The sequence below is a fragment of the Mesoplodon mirus genome, assembly GCF_964341445.2.
Source record: "Mesoplodon mirus genome assembly, chromosome: 6".
Lineage (NCBI taxonomy): Eukaryota > Metazoa > Chordata > Mammalia > Artiodactyla > Ziphiidae > Mesoplodon > Mesoplodon mirus.
Genome location: NC_138982.1, coordinates 49,544,147 through 49,560,239, shown reverse-complemented (window position 1 = coordinate 49,560,239; position 16,093 = coordinate 49,544,147).

Below are 16,093 nucleotides of genomic sequence, written 5' to 3'. Positions count from 1 at the left end.
AAGGATTTGTGCAGTGTATGGAGAAGGTACTGCGACTGATCGAATGTGTCAAAAGTGGTTTGCGACGTTTTGTGCTGGAGATTTCTTGCTGGACAATGCTCCACATTCGGGTGGACCAGTTGAAGTTGATAGCGATCAAATCGAAACATTAATTGAGAGCAATGAATGTTATACCATGGGGGAGATAGCCAACATACTCAAAATATCCAAGTCAAGCGTTGAAAATCATTTACACCAGCTTGGTTATGTCAATTGCTTTGATGTTTGGGTTCCACATAAGTTAAGCTGGGGTTGTGGGGTGGGAGGGAACCTTCTTGACTGTATTTCCGCATGCGATTCTCTACTTAAACATAAAGAAAATGTTCCGTTTTTAAAACAAATTGTGACGGGTGATGAAAAGTGGATACTGTACAATAATGTGGAACAGAAGAGATTGTGGGGCAAGCTAAATGAACCACCACCAACCACACCGAAGGCCGGTCTTCAACCAAAGAAAGTGATGTTGTATATATGGTGGGATTGGAAGGGAGTCCTCTATTATGAGCTCCTTCTGGAAAACCAAATGATTAATTCCAACAAGTACTGCTCCAATTAGACCAACAGAAAGCAACACTCAATGAAAAGCATCCAGAATTAGTCAACAGAAAACGCATAATCTTCCGTCTGGATAACTCAAAACCGCGTGTTTCTTTGATGACCAGGCAAAAACTGTTACAGCTTGGCTGGGAAGTTCTGATTCATCCACCGTATTCACCAGACATTGCACCTTTGGATTTCCATTTATTTCGGTCTTTAAAAAATTCTCCTAATGGAAAAAAATTTCAATTCCCTGAAAGACTGTAAAAGGCACCTGGAACAGTCCTTTGCTCAAAAAGATAAAAAGTTTTGGGAAGATGAAATTATGAAGTTGCCTGAAAAATGGCAGAAGGTAGTGGAACAAAAGGGTGGATACATTGTTCAATAAAGTTCTTGGTGAAAATGAAAAATGTGTCTTTTATTTTTACTTAAAAACTGAAGGAACTTTTTGGCCAACCCAATATATTTTACATTCTGACCCTAGGAAACAAATACACAGTTGAATGTGTGTGCTCACGTACACACACACACACACACACACACGCATTGAATTTAATGTGAATTTAAAGGAAATTAATGTTTTTGAGAATACTTGCACTTGCTTCATGAGATGCATGCTGGTCTTTTCTATTTCTTAAAAAAAGTGCTGGGAAACCCATTAAGTTCACAGTCCACTAACTGGTCATGATCTGAAGTTTGGAAAACATCACTCCATAAAAATTCACCTTTGGAAGTATGATGCCAGGCATATAAAAGTTGTTTTTTCTTCCCCTAAAAACTATGTGCCAGGCATTGTGTGAAATGCTTTATGTTGCTTATTTCACTTCACTCCATGACAGTAATATTTATTTCTGTTTTGCAGTTGAGGATATTTTGCCAAATACATTAGTTTTCCCCTCCAGATCCTTTCTGTACTGTTTTCCATTCTGCTCTGTGTCCCAGAGGAGCACAGGAGGCTAGGAGGCTGACCTTAATGGACTGTATCAATGGGCCCCCTTGTCTTCTGGCTTGGGGTTCAGTTATGTCTGTGATCAGAAGATCGGAAGGCAGGAGGACAGTGAGTTCATGGTCTTCATTTCTCCATTTTCCTTTCTGATGGTTGCCAAAGGCTGGCTGAGTTTTTCCACTGAAGAATGCAGTTCCTGTTGTGTATCTTCAGGTAATTACTCCCACTCCTTTTTTTTTCATGTATGTCTAAGGATAGTAATGACTCCATTGGCCTCCAAAGCCATGCTAGACACTGGGCACTTGACCATCATTTGCTAATTTCCCTTAATCCTGTCCACACCTTCATAAAGGGTCCTTAATTAAAATTTCTTCAGTTACTCTATTGGGGGATGCCATCTGTTTCCAACGTGGATGGTGACTGTTATAAGAGGCTACAGCAATCAAGTAGGAGATGATGGTAGCAGTGGAAGTGGAAAGAAGTGGCTGGACTCCTGCTTATATTTTGAAGGAAGAGCTGAGAGAATTTGTTGATGGATGAGATATAGTATGTGTGAGAGAGAGAAAGGATTCAAGAGTGACTCCCAAGCAGTAGGCTTGAGTAGCTGGAAGGCTGGAGTTGCCACTTAATGGGACTGGAGAGACTTCAGGAAGAGCAGGCTGGCGGTGGGAGCTTTTGTTGTGTTGAGTTTGAAATAGCAACTAGATTTCTATGGAGTTTCAAATAGGCATTTGGATATTCAAGTCTGGTGTCAGGAGAGAGGTCTGAGAGTCATCAGCCCATAGATAGTCTTCAAGGCCATGGAACAGATGAAATCATCCATTGTATGAGTGGAGAGAGAAGAAGAGGAATAAGGGCTGTGTTTTTGTATCGTTCATATTTGGAATTTGGGGAGATGATGAAAACCCAGAAAATTAGACTGAAAAAGCATGACCAGAAACTAGGTGAATGTGGTGTCCTGGAAGCCAAATGAAGAAAGTGTTCAATGGAGAAATTGTATAAAATACTGCTAATAGTCAAATAAAAGAACAACTGAGAATTGGCTACTAGAGATCTTTGGTGATATTTATGAGAAAATTTTCTGCAACACAATGGGGACAAAAGTCTGATTGGAGTGGATTCAGGAGAGGATGGGAAGAGAAAGAGTGGATATATGGATTATAAGACATCTCTTTCAAGGAATTTTGCTGAAAAGGGAATTAGAGAAATCAGAAATTAGAGAAATCAGAGCAGTATAAGGAGAGGCTTTTTTGCTTTTTTTTAAGATAGAAGAAATAAAAGCACGTTTATCTGCTATAGGAATGAACTTACAGAGGGAAAAATTAGACAAAATTCATTGAATTATATAATTTAAGAACGAGAAGGAAATGTAGAGACCCTTTCCCCCTCAACAGCTTTGTTTTATAACTGAGGAAACTGAGCCTCAAAATGGTTGACTAACTTTTCTAAAGCCCTGACAGAGCCCAGTAATTGCTCACCCTTATTGTCCACTTTCCAGATGTATATAATGTTTGGGTCATGAGAGGGTCATAGAATTGCCTTTCTCTATATTTCCTTACCACCCTTAAGGAATTTGCTCACATCTGGGTCAATGGAGTCTAAGTTCCTGACTAGCAGCCATTTAGCCCATAGAATCTCTTGTAGGCAGCTGCTCACACAATGCTATATGTAAAACTAAATGTCACTCAGTACATATTTAGTTCCCTTCCCTTCTTCTTCATTCCACCCCTTTTTATCTTCTTCTTTTCCTCCTTACCTTCAGTGATCCTACCATGACCTGACAATCTACAAATGGGAATTCATCCTATTTTTCCCTGTTTGGAAGTGAATATTCTTAGTAAATTATCATACTGAGCTATGATCAACAGACTCCTTCATGAAGTGTTTTAAGAGACCCTTTTGCTATTATAGCTAGTAAAAGGAATGCTCTAATTCTGGTGCAGAATGGAAGGAAGAAAGGAGATATTTAGAGCAAGTGGGATGGAGGACAGGCCTGGGTAGGAATATGAGGGCCTAGGGCAGTGGGGAAGTGGAGGGGATGCTGGAAAGTCAGAAGGGAAGGCTGAGGTTCAGCCACCCTTTCCTCCTGTCGACCTTATCTGCATCCAAGTCAGGTGATCCCACTCTGCCTTGTGGCTATTGTAAAATAACTTATAACTATTTCTCCTGTGATTTTCTTTCCTTTTTCTTCGACTTGTTTTATTTTTTCCTTGCTGCGTCTGTTTTAGTCTGACTTCCTACTTTCCTTTCTAATTACAAGAACTGTTGTCCTCATAAAAGTCCAGAGCATGTGAGTGGAGGGCTAGTCAGAGTATTACAATGTGTCTGACCAGAGTGACAGCACCCAGAAGGCATGTATTTCTGGATAAAGGCTCTGCTATCTTCTCAGCCTGTGAGGGCGGAAAACAGGCATTCAGGATTTCAGCGGAGAGTTGGAAATTGGGGTGGACTAGATGTGTCTTTTCCCAAATGGAGATTTCCCAACCAACCCGCCATTTCATTCCACATTGCACGTCTTTTTCCTTTGCCTTTCTCAGTCATTTCCCCCCTTCCCTAGCCCGAGTTCCACTTGTATGCAGCAGCTTTATGCATTGAATAAATCGATCCCTCCCTGCTGAGCTGTCAGCAAATGGAGCTGACCAACAGAACAGTCTGTGTAAGTGTGTCTTGCGCCTGGGCTAGACAGACAAGTGCAATTATTTGATTGCTGGAGATTGCCACTAAATGAGGGTGAAATAGTGGGTCTGAGACTTGTTGGTGAATATTATTAATAATATAGTGTCATGCATTAATAACATAGTGTCATGTGAAACAAAGCTACACTAGAAAGTCTGTCTGAAATCCCATTTTAAATCACATTTTCAGGGGGCTAGCTGGTGGAGGAGATGGGAAATAATAAAGCAAGGTGTCTTTAAGCAGCTGGTTGGGAGTTTCAGTCTGACCTAGGCTGAAGTTAAGAGAATATGCATTGCTGTCATGAGTTTTTTGGTGGCTGGAGTGAAGCATGGGATTCATCTCTGGCTAATTGTCATAAAAATTACATTACTATAGTGCTCCACTATGAAAAATCATCTTCATTCTCATCATTAGAATCCTTGAAGAGAGGCCATTGCAAAAACTGCATGAAATTCTTTCTGGGAACTGTGATGTCCTCAGTTACTGCATAGTCCATTTCCTTAGCCCACCTACCACAGACAACCCTTCCAGAGTCCTCCACTTCTCCCTTCTTAAAACTCCTAGTCATGCCAAATGGGATTTGTCACCATTATTCTCAGATGTGTCCTGAAGTTCACTGCCCCTGGGCTTGAGTAAAAGTAATTCCCTTCATTCCAAGTGCCCTTCCCCAACCCCAGCTCTGTCCATCAGTTGAAGGCCTAGATCAAATGTGCCTTCTATGAAGCCTTCTTTGTTCATTTGTCTGGAACAGGTGTCCACAAACTTTTTATGTAAAGTAACAGTAAAATTTTAGGCTTTGCCACATGCAGCCTCTATATTCTTCTTTGTTTAATCAAAATGTAAAGACTATTCTTAGCTCATGGTCCATTCAAAAACAGCCCACAATGAATTTGGCTCATGGACCATAGTTAGCCAATCCATGATCTAAGGTGATCTCTTCTTTCTCTGAAGTCCTATACAATTTTGTTTTGTGTTATACGTGCCACTTATCACATCTAGCCTTGTATATAAATTATTGGTATACAGGTATTTTCTCTATTGGACTGAAGATCCTTGAGAGTAGAAATTAAATCTTGTATACTTTATTTAACCCCTACAACATCTATTATGGTATCTGAACACAGAAAGTGCTCAAAGGATATTTTTAAATGAATGCATAAATAACTTATAATATCTTCCAGCAAGAACATAATTTATTTCCCAACTCTGCCAAGCCCTTAATTTTCTGATAGGTAGGTCTTCCACCTCTATCCTGATCCTGGACCCCTTAATAAAGCTATGAGCACCATAAATGGAACTGGTAATTAGACACAGAATATTGTTTTCACTTATTAAATGTTGTATTCATTCAACACTTATTACATGCAAATCTCTGAGAAAACATCAATGGCTAGACAGAAACTTCAGCTGCTGTGGTGCTTTACAGTCTAGGCTGAGAAACATGAGCTTAATATCAGCTCTCCTCCTGATATGTCTCAATTTCACTTTCCTGGTTTTACATGTCATTTACATAATAATAATACATTTTGCCACTTGGTTTGCCAGGGTGCAGCAAATTTTAAAACTATAATAGTAGAAGCTGACATTTATTGTACACCTTAGATAGTTATAGATATTCTTTTTAATATGTACCACCACTTAAGGAATTTAATGAAGTAATTCACTGCATTTATTTATTTTGTTGTTTATCTGGATAAACTGGTGATCACAGCTGTCACTTAACCAGATAACAGGAGATAAATCAGTCAACTGGAGGCAATATCTTGATCACAAGCTAAATTAAGCAACATCATTTAGAATAGGCATATTGTGCTTAATAATTGGTGGAGGTTTAAAAAAATAACAAACTTAGTAAATGAAGGTGTGGAGATTTGATTTAAGGTCTGTTAGAATCCTAAGCCTCATCTTTACAATGTAATCAAAATATTGTTGGATCACATTGAGTTTCACTCTGAGCACAGATTTGCACTGAAATGAATGACAGTGAAGCAAAAAATAAAAATAAGAAAGAAAAACAACTACATATACAATTAGCTGAAAGAAATTAAGATATTTTATGGAAGACTCTAAAGAAAATATCAAAAAAGGGAGTAAGTTCTTAGTAGTCAGAAGAATTTCCTTAAAGTCCTCCTTCCTTATTGTATCTTTCTGTCTGTCTCACGTAAAGTCCATTGCCAGACAAAACTCTTAACTCTCCCAATTCTCCCCCAAGGCTGTTTGCCCAGCTCTTTCTCCTCTTGCCACCACTCCTCAGTCAATCTGATTCTCTTCTGCAGTTACTCTCTGCCCATCCAAGGTTTTCCCATTCTTTTATATTCTTTCCCTTTCTGCAGTGCACACTGTAGTAGGTCAGAAGCTAAGATAGCCGCCAGGATTCCCAGCCACTGGTGTACACCCCCTGTATGATCCTGTACCCTTGGGTGTGGGCTGGACCTGTGAATATGGTGGGAACATGGCCCCCTTGATTGATTACATCAAAGTGGCAAAGGTGATGTGATAGTTCACTTCTGTAATTTCACTTTATGTAAGACCATTGTAGCAGACTGGAGTGAGATTCTCCTGCTTGCTTTGAGGAAGTAAGCTATCATGTTTTAAAAGGCCTTATGGCTAGGACCTGAAGGTGGCCTCTAGGAGCTGAGATCAATCTCTACGAGCTTTTAGCAGTAACAGCTATGACTGCAAGAACTGAATTCTGCCAACAATTTCAGTGAGCTTGGAAGACACCTTCAACTCTCAGATGAGATGGCAGCCCTAGCTGACAGCCTTGTAAGACCCTGAGCAGAGAATTTAGATACAATGTGCCTAGACTTCTGACCTAGTGAGATAATAAATGTTATTGTAAGCCAATACATTTGTGGTAATTTATTATACAACAATAGAAAATGAATACATGTACATTAATTTGGTTTGTGTGATAAAGTCCAAAAATATCTGAGGAAAGGGAAAGGAGTGTATTTATGTTTCATACATTTCTATTTTTGTGTTTGTTACATCATTATTCCAATGGTTCTACTCTGTTTTCCCCACTATAATACACAAACAATACACCTGAAGAATGTGATACTTTTCCATCACAATAGTGGCTCCCTATACCTGTAAATCTCCAAGGGTGGAGCTAAGGCTTGTGTAGTTTGTCAAAGTCCCCTGGTGGCTGGGATATGCTTTGGGTTGAGAACTACTGCACTATAATATTTTAGGGACTGCTAAAACTGGGTCTGCTACCCATCTCTGGACTAGATCATACATTGACTTTATTTGATTTCAATGAGCTGGCAATTTTAAGTTATTAAAGTCAGAGAACAGTGAGAAAATTTTCACATGCCCCGTCTTCATGATAAAACAAAGTGCTAGACGTTACCTAGATATAATCTGCCTTTCTCCTGCTCCCTACTTAAAGAAGGTATTCTTCAATCATCAAATCAGTTCTGGGCTTCCAGGAAAGTTGTTATGGCTCTCTGAGTAATTACAGGTAGTTGGTAGGGGGGATACCTGCAAACATCCACAGACCCAATGGTGTCCTATTTGAGAGAGGTGCTGGTGGAAGTGGTGAAGGCATTATGGCTCCTTTCATTTAGCTTGTTCAGGGAAAAAATTGTAGATTAAAATGACATTTAACAACTCCTCTTTCTGGTTGAGGATGTAAAGAGCTGTGTTTCTCCCTATTTTTTCTCCCTTATTTTTGGTCAGTGTTCATGCGGAGAATTAAATTGATTTCTTAAAGTTAAGACAGTTTTGCATTCCTCAGCTGGATCGTGGTATATTTATTCTTTTTATGTATTGCTGGATTGGGTTTGCTAATATTTTATTTAAGGTTTCCACATAGGTTTACTCAAGATATTGGCCTATAATTTGCCTTTCTTGTAATGTCATTTCAGGTATTGATGTCAAAGTTCAGCTGGCCTCATAAAATGAATTGAGGTGGGTGGTAGGCTAGAAAAATGTCCCCCCAAATGACATTCATGACCTAGTCCCTGGAATCTATTAATACCTTATTTGGAAAAAGAGTCTTTGCAGATATGATAAAGTTAAGGATCTTGTGAAGAGATTATCCCCACAAGAGAGAGGCAGAGGGAGATTACACACAGAGGAGAAGGCAGTGTAAGATGGAGACAGAGATTGGACAAGCCAAGGAATATCAACAGCCTCCAGAAGCTGGAATAGGCAAAGAAGGAATTCTCTCCTAGAAGCTCCAGAGGGAGTGTGGCCCTGCTGACACCTTGATCCAGTGAAACTGATGTTAAAATTCTGGCCTCCAGAACTGTGAGAGAATAAATTTCTGTTGTTTCAGGCTAGTTTGTGGTAATTTGTTACAGCAACCATAGGAAACGAATATATGCAGTGTTCTTTATTTATTATATTTTAAATTCTATAGAAGAATGTGAAAAATTGATATAATTTCTTCCTAAAATGTTTGGTAGAAGTCACCAGTAAATACTTCTGAATTGAGGTTTTCTTTTTGGGAAGGTTTTCATTATAGATTTAATTCCTTTTATAGTTATAGAAATGTTGACATTTTCTGTTTCTCCTTGGTAAGTTATGTATTTTTTAGGAATTTTCCCCTTTAATCTAAATTTCCAAATTTTATGGCATAAAGTTATTTAAAATATTCTCTTATCTGAATTATCCATAATGATGTCTTCTTGGGATAGCTATGCCATCTTTCTTATTTCTTGATCAATCTTGTTAGACATTTATCAATTTAAATAGTTTTGTAGAGAAGCCAAATTTGGCTTTATCTTCATTATTATATTTTTGGTTTTGATTTTATTAATTTCTACTCATATTTTTGGTATTTCCTTTCTTTTATTTGAGTTTATTTTGCTCTTCATATTCTAATTTCTTGTGATGTTTGCTTAAATTATTATTTTTCAGCCTTTCCTCTTTTCTAATGCATGCATTTAAGACTATAAATTCCCCTCTAAGCAGTGCTTTAGCTATATTCCACAAATCTTGATATGTAGTATTTTTATTATCATTCAATTCCAAATTTTCCTAATTTCTATTGAGATTTTGTCTTCTTTGATACATTGGTTGTATAGAGTGGATTTATTCATTTTCAAACTTATGGGGTCTTAAAGTTACTTTAAAATTTGACTTCTTGCTTAATTGCAGTGGGTCAGAAAATATCCTATATTGTTGATTTGTTTGAAATTTCCTGAGACTTGCCTTATGGACCAGAATATGGTCACTTTTTTTTTTTTTTTTTTTTTTTTTTTGCGGTATGCAGGCCTCTCACTGTTGTGGCCTCTCCCATTGCGGAGCACAGGCTCTGGACACACAGGCTCAGTGGCCATGGCTCACGGGCCTAGCTGCTCCGCGGCATGTGGGATCCTCCCGGACCAGGGCACGAACCCGTGTCCCCTGCATTGGCAGGTGGACTCTCAACCACTGCGCCACCAGGGAAGCCCAGAATATGGTCACTTTTAATAAATATTTCATGTGTATTTGAAAGAGATATGTATTCTGCCATTGTTCAATATATATCATTAATTTGTTAACTAATAATGTTCAAATCTTCTATATCTTATTTATTATTTGTCTGTTTGTTCAAGCACATTCTAAAAGAGGTAGATTAAAATATTCTACTGTAGTTGGGGATTTTTCCATTTCAGCTTTTAGTTTTTTTGATTTTTGCTTTATGTGTTTGGAGGCTATGTTAGCATGCATAGAAATTCAGAATTATTATATCTTCCTATTGGATTGACCTTTTATCCTTATGAAATATATTTTTTATCTCCAGTAATATTTCTTGCTTTAAAGTTTTATTTTCTAATTTTAGTGTGGCTCTACCAATTTTCTTTTGGTTACCCTTTGCATGCTGTATCTTTTCATATAATTTCACTTGCAACCCTATTTTTTCTTTCTTCCAGTTTTATTGAGCTATAATTGACATACAGCACTGTATAAGTTTAAGGTATACAGTGTAATGATTTGATTTACGTACATAATGAAATGATTACCACAGTAAGTTTAGTGAGCATCCATCATCTCATATAGATAAAAAATAAAAGAACTGCAAATTTGTTTTTCATTGTGATGAGAACTCTTAGGATTTACTCTCTTAACAGCTTTCATATATAATGTACAGCAGTGTTCATTATATTTATCATGTTGTATAACATATCCCTAATACTTATTTATCTTATAGCTGGAAGTTTGTACCTTTTAACTGCCTTCATCCAATTTCCCATCTCCCCAACTCCACCTCAGGAATCTCAAATCTGATCTTTTTTTCTATGAACTTGTTTGTTTGTTTTTGAAGTATAATTGATATCCAACACTATGTTAGTTCCTGGGGCACAACATAGTGATTTGATATGTCTTTACCTTACAAAATGATCACCACAATAGGTCTACTTACAATGTCACCATACAAAGATATTACATTATTATTGACTAAATTCCCCACACTGTACATTTCATACTCGTAACTCATTAACTGGAAGTTTATACCTCTTAATCTCCCTCGCCTATTTCTGTCATCCCTATTTCTTTAATGTAGTCTTGTAAGCAGCATATAATTGAAGATTTTAAAAATTCCAATCTGATAATTTTAGTCTTTTTCTATTTAGCCTATTTATATTTAATATAATTAATGGTATATTATTTGTTTTCTACTTGACGCTCCTATTCTATATTATCGTCCTCTTTTCTTGTCTTCTTTTATATTAGTCAAGTGTTTTGTTTTTAAAATTCCATTTCTGTTCCTCCATTACTTGTTGGTTACACACTCTTTTACAATTCTTCTAGTGTCAACTCTGATAGTACAGCATGAATCTTCAACTTATTAAAATCTAATATAAATTAATGTTTTTGCTATTTCCTAAAAGACTTTTCCCTTTTCTGCCTTTTGTGTTTTTGTTGTTATGCATTTCAATTATACATGTATTTTAAATACCAGAAACTTTATTTTTATTTTATACAGTCAATATTCATTGAGATTTACTCAGATATTTACCTTTCTATTGCTATTTATTCTTTTTTCTTTTCTTCATTTCCATGCCTCTGTCTGTGATCATATTCCCTCCACCTGAAGAAATATTTTTAATATTTCCTTAATTGTGGGTCTATTAGTGACCTGCAGTTTTTGTTTGCTTGGAAATATCTTTATTTTATTTTGTTTATTAAAGGATATATTCACTATATATACAATTGTAGAATAATAGCTAATTTCTTTCACCACATTAGATAGATCATTTCATTGTCTCTGGCTCCCATTGTATTCTAGTGAGAAGTAAGATCTCAGTCTAATTTTTCACCTTTATCATTTTTCTTTGGGTGCTTTTAAGTTTTTTTATCTTTATCTTTATTTTTCAGTAATTTTAATATAAGGTACCTACATGTGGATTTTTAAAAATTTACACTTCTTGGTGACTGTTTTTCTTCATAAACCTATGGATTTTTTTTCATTTTGACAAATTCTCAGTATTATTTTTACCCCATTTTCTCTTTTCTCTCTTTCTGAAACCTCAATTAGATGCATGTGAAAACTTCTTACTGTATCTGCTTTATTTTACGCTGTGAATTAGTTGACTGTGACTGAGTAACAAATTACCCTAAAATTTATGGCATAAAACAAACATTAGTTACCTCACAGTTTCTCTAGATCAGGAATTAAGGAGCAACCATCATTCTGCCTTAAGCTCTCTCATGAGGTTGCAGTCGAGATGTTGGCCAGAGCTGTAGTCATCTAAAGGTTTGAAGGGGCTGAAGTGAGCTCTTTCAAGACGGTTCACTCACATGGCTGTTGAAAGGAGGCCTTATTTCCTCACCACATGGATTGCTCAAAAAGGCTGCTTGAGTGTCTCATGATATGACATCTGGCTTTCCCCAGATTAAGTGAAATGAGAGAGAATGCACTGAAGAGACTGCATTGCCTTCTGTGACCTAGTCTTGTTAGTCATACACTGTTACTTCTGCCATATTCTGTTTGCTCGAAGTGAGTTAGTAAGTCCAGCTCACGCAACGGGAGAGTAATTAGGTTCTACCTTCTGAGAGGACAAGTGTTAGATAATTTTTGGATATATTTTAAAACAACCACATTTTGAATTCTGTTTTGTCCATCCTTTTCTATTTTTGTACTTTATTCTTAAAATATTTTTTTCCTTCCTTTCAGTTTACAGATTGTCTTTTTAAGCTGAGTTTAATGTTATTAAACACATTGATTGAGTTCTTAATTTTGGCTCTTATCTTTTTTAATGCTAGAATTTCTGTTTGGCTCTTTATAAATTTTCCAGTCATTGTATATAGTTTGTAGCTGATGAAAATTTCAATCTTTTCAATGAAAAAAAGAAGCATAGCTATTTTAAGTTCATATCTGATCAGTTTAATATCTGGAGCTTTTATGGTTCTGTTTCTCCTGTTTATACTTGTTCTGCTTTATATTGTCTTGCCTTCTCTTATGTCTTCTACTTGATTTTCTGTGGATATTTTATTTGAAAAACTATTTGTAGAAATTATTTGGGAACTTGCAAGTCATTACCTTCTTCCGGAGTGGATTTTTTTCTCTTCCTTCAAGTGTCTGCAAGCACTAACCTTTGGCATCACATTAATCCAACTTAGAGACTGATATTTTCTGGACCGTTCAGATGACTTGAAGCTGAGATATCATTCTGGATCTCCCAACTCATAAGGTACAGCCCTTTGGGAGTGCCAATGCAAAGATGGAGGGCTTACTAGAGCCCTATCATTAGGAGGTCTGGACTCAATTTTGTTATTTTTGCTACATAAGCCTGTCAAAAAAGTGTTCTTTAGTATCTCAGTCACTTCACCCAAAATTGACAAATGCCATTAGGGCAGAAGAGGCCAATGTTCAGCTAACCTTTCTGGATTTCTGACTTCTCCAGTATCTTAGACAAGTTATCCTTTAAACTTTTTAGCTCTCCAACCCATTCAGGTCAATGTTTTATATATGTTATCCATCCTTTGTTGGTAGGATGATCCGAATTACTTAATCAATGATGACTGAAATCCAAAGTCTCTGTCTTCTTTGTAACAAAAACAAACAAACAAACAAAAAAACTAGCAAGATCTAAGAAAAAAAACCAAAGCTGGAGGTATAACACTTCCTGATTTCAAAGAATTCTGCAGAGCCATAGTAATAAAAACAGCATGGTATTGGCAGAAAAACAGATACATGGATCAATGAAATAGAATTGAGAGCCCAGAAATTAACCCACCCATATATGGACAGTTAATAAATGACAGAGGAGTAAAGAACATACAGTGGAGAAAGGATAGTCGCTTCAATAAATGATATTGGGAAAACTGGAGAGCCACAAGCAAAAAAAGAAAAGAAAAGAAATGGATCAACACTATATGATACCAAACTCAAAAATCAACTGAAATGGATTAAAGACATGCATGTAAGACCTGAAACCATAAAACTCCTAGAAGAAAATATAGTCAACATGCTCTTTGACATTGTTCTTAGCAATATTTTATAGATATGTCTCCTCAGTCAAGGGAAACAAAAACAAAGATAAACAAATGGGACTACATCAAATTAAAAAGCTTCTGCACAGTAAAGGAAACCATCGAAACAATACGAAAAGACAACCTACCAAATGGAAGAAGAAATTTGCAAATAATACATCTGATAAGGGGTTAATATCCAAAATATATAAAGAACTCATACAACCCAACCACAAGAAACCAAACAATGCGATTTAAGAATGAGCAGAGGAGCTGAATAGATATTCTTCCAAAGAAGACATATGGATGGCCAGTAAGCACATGAAAAGATGTTCAACATCACTTATTATTATGGAAATGAAAATCAAAACTACAGTGAGGTACCACCTCACACCTGTCAGAATGGTATTATCTAAAGGACAAGAAATAACAAGTGTTGGTGAGGATGTGGAGAAAAGGGAATTAAAACTTACATTTTAATTTTCACTAACTTCTAATTGAAATTTATCATTTCCTTCAATTATGAATGTAGGCAACAAAACATCATGATATTAGTAGTACCTGTAACTTTGTCATCAATAGAAATCAGATATTTTTATAGCACATTCAATTTATAATAAATCTTAAGATATCATTTATATTTACTGTACTTCAAATTAGAGTATTTTGGGTTAAGGACTTCTGAGGCACTGAAATTTAAATCTCCTTGTTTCTTTCTTTTCCCCCATCTCTGCTCACCTCAGAACACCCCTAATAGCTACAGGCCCATAGAATTAAAACGTCACGGTGTCCTTGCCCAGAGTTTGGTCAGGATAGTTCTGCTGGGACCTTAACCTCCTTGCTGAGTTCCCTTATGTTGCATTGTCTAGCATTGGGCATTGTTTCATGTAGCCCTTACTTTGAGTCGGGTTCTTTTCCTTAGTATGTCATTTAGATATATATCTGTCACTGGAAGACACTGTTCTTTAGGGGCTATCCTGGCCTCCACCCCTGCTTTATTCCATAGTCTCCTCATTTATCTAGGTTCGTCTTCTTTTTTCTAAGAGCTATTGTCAGCTCTGCCAGAAGAACACATCTATGATTAGGTGGTTTAATGAGAACTGTGCCCCCTCCTATCTACCTTCCATGAGTTTTGAACTTTATATTCTCATTTGAACACATGGTACTTTTACCTCATCCCTATTTTGACTATATGGTGTTAATTTTTTGATACCTAGTCTCTCTGGTCTAAACAGAGTCTCAGTGCTACTCAGCTCCTGGTCTTCTCTGTCTTGTTATCTTTGCCCTCAGTTCTCACATTGAATTGGTCACTACATTTTGCTAACTGTAGGTTTGAATTCTCTTCCCTTTTCTTCTACTTTGCTGCTACTGCCTTAGTTTAGACTCCCATCAACTCTTGGGTGGATTATTAGGGTAGCTTCCTAATTGATCACTTAGGCCAATCTGTGTGTTTGTATGTATTGTGTTTGAAAAAAAATCACAATTCTCTGGGCTAGTGTTTGAATGATACACATTCAACACAGCAGTGGAAAGAGTATTGGGATGGAAGTAGGAGACCTGGGTACTAGCTAAAAAAGTACGTGACCTATGGAAATGGTATGGTAGAGTAAATGGGATTTTCCTGAAGGAAACAGACTTTTTCCACTTGAAGGGGAGAAAGGACAATTTTTTTCCTATTTTCCTTTTCTCCTTTATTAGGAGTAAAGGGGTATTAAACACAAAGTCAGAGGTACAGGATTACATGGAGATTCCACTGATGTGAGTTGAATGGCTTTTGCTTCACAAGCTGTTCTTGCAGGAGCCAAGCATGGATTCAAAGTCAGATGGTACCTTAAGACCTCTAAGAGCTATGCTATTATAAGCCACGTTCTGTGTTGAGCTTCCTATCTTCAGGTCTTCCATAAAGTCTTTTAAAACTGCTACTCTAAAAAAACAAAAAGTGTTATCCTACTATGGAATTTAGGGGAAGCATCTTTTCCTCTCCAAGGCTAGGGCGGGGACATCAACAGGCTTTCTAGTGAAATTATCCTCAGCAGAGCAGCAGTCTCCAAAGGAGCAGTCCTGGCAGAGGCCATGTACTATAGTGATGAAATAAGAGGGCAGAGCAGAAGATACAGGGGAAATTATTCAGGAGGATGCTTGTGGCAACTCACTAGGGAACTCCCAGAAATTATTCTGGGGGTGACAGGACCAAGAGAAACACTTTTAACTTCCAGGTAGTAGGCCAGTGAGGATCATATCATAATAACTTGAGTAATAACAAAAGTCATTTCTGATGGTATGCACAGGCTGGTGACTTATGGGTTCTTCTTTAGTGAATAATTTGGAATTACTCTGGATCTCTTGAAAATGGTTGTAGATTCACTATGGCTCATAATCAGAGATGTGCAAACTGTCCAAGCCTAAGATGTAGAAGAAATACAGTTCTATATTGCTCGAAGGCTCTGAGAGTTTCACCATTGTACACCATTGTATTTCCTA